The following is a 2,083-nucleotide window of genomic DNA, read 5'->3' on the forward strand; positions in this document are numbered from 1 at the left end:
AATAAAAATTCATAACTTGTTAAACACATAACCTTCTTTACATATGAGCGAGGGCTCAGAAAGTTCTCTGCCTAACAAAGAAAACAAATGATTTTTCTGAAAATTTTATTTATTTATTAATTTAGTCACTTTCGATCCAATACTTTTAGGACAAGGACTTTCAAACTTCTTTAATATAATCCTTTAAAGTAGAATATAACTCTTTGTAGGTACATTGGAGATAGATGAACTACTATTTGAATGAATAGTACAACATATATAATATATATATGAGGTGTGTGAGAAAAGTAATGAGATTGGTAACACTGCAAGCGATCTGGCAACGCTGTGTCTACCGGTCTGTACTAGACCGGTTTGTTCATCCCTTCCACATGCTCAGTACGAGTTTCAACTTTGATCATCCAACACATTATTTTTGACAGCGCCATCAGTGAAGTTGTGTTTTTGTTGGGTGTTTACGAAAATAGAACATCGTAATTTAGAGCAACGTTGTACAATCAAGTTTTGTGTTAAACTTGGGGAATATCTGCGAGTGTGACCTTTGAAAAGTTGAAACCGGCCTATGGGGAACATTGCTTATCAAGAACACAAGTTTTCCGCTGGCACAAATCATTTTTGGAAGGCCGAGAACACGTTGAAGATCAAACTTGATCAGGGAGACCTTCAACTTTAAAATCTGACGAAAACGTTGAGCGTGTGATGGTTCTTGTGAGATCAGATCGTCGTTTAACAATAAGGATGATGAGTGAACAGTTAAATTTAAACACTTTCACCGTACATCAAATTTTGACAGACGATTTGGACATGTGAAAGGTTTATGGGAAATTGGTGCTGAAAAACCTCACAACAGAACAGAAGGTTAACTGAAGAAACGTGTGCGTTGATCTACTTGAAAGGATTGACAATGACCAAGAATTCTTCAATCATGTGATCACAGGTGATGAATCCTGGACATTTGAGTACGATCTTGAAACAAAGCGGTAAAGCGAAGGAAGAGTGACACACTCTGTCATCTCCTCAACCGAAAAAATGTTGAATGAGCAAATCAAAGATCAAAACCATGCTGATTTGATTTTTTGACAGTAGGAGTATCGTGCATAAAGAATTTGTTCCTCCAGGACAAACTATCAACAAAGTGTTTTACAAAGGTGTCCTTGAAAGGCTCAGGAAAAGAGTAATTCCAGAGTGAGACCAGACATTGCAAACAAGTGGATGCTTCATCATGACAATGCCCCGTGTCACACGGCCATTTCCATCGCGTAATTTTTGACCTCAAAACGCATTCCTACGGTTCCTCAACCCCACTGTTCACCTGATTTGAGTCCTTGTGACTTTTCCTTTTCCCGAAATTGAAACTTGTCTTAAAAGGACGTCATTTTGGAACTCTGGAGAACATTCAAAAGACTGTCACCAACCAGTAAAAGTCCTACCAGTTGAAGCCTTCCAGCGCTGCTACCAGGAGTGGGAACAACGACTCTGCCGGTGTATAGCAGCCCAAGGGAACTACTTTGAAGACGATAATATTGCTGTTTGAAAAAAGTAAAAACTTTAGTAAGTAAAAAGTCAGTCTCATTACTTTTCTCTAACACCTCGTATGGCAATAGTAGAACAGGTGGATGAACGCACACAGTGTGGACATGTATTTCATTTGCTCGGCGATTTTATCTTTTTGGTTGATTTTTTCGGTACGTACGATTGAGATTGATTGGTTGAATTTTTACGGAAGTGTCTTGTGAATTTTTTGATTATCGATTAACGGGCTTACTTTTTTATTCTACCTTTTATGAGATCGGCTTCATTGCCTCTGACAATAAGAGGCTATTTTCGTTATTTATATTGACTGAACTTTTGTCATCTATCAATAACATTATCTTTTTATTAGTTAATGGAAAATACTTAATAATATTATGTTGTTATCTCGTGATATAATAATAAATAGAATATTATTTCTCAGTACTGATAATTTGATATTATATACTGGCGTCTTCATTTTAAGCGATAGCTTGGTTAGTAGCTTCAATACACAAGCTACATTATTGATATTTAATTTATTGTTTATCTTACCGGCCCCTCCATAATAATG

The sequence above is a fragment of the Lycorma delicatula genome, chromosome 7, assembly GCF_047948215.1.
Source record: "Lycorma delicatula isolate Av1 chromosome 7, ASM4794821v1, whole genome shotgun sequence".
Lineage (NCBI taxonomy): Eukaryota > Metazoa > Arthropoda > Insecta > Hemiptera > Fulgoridae > Lycorma > Lycorma delicatula.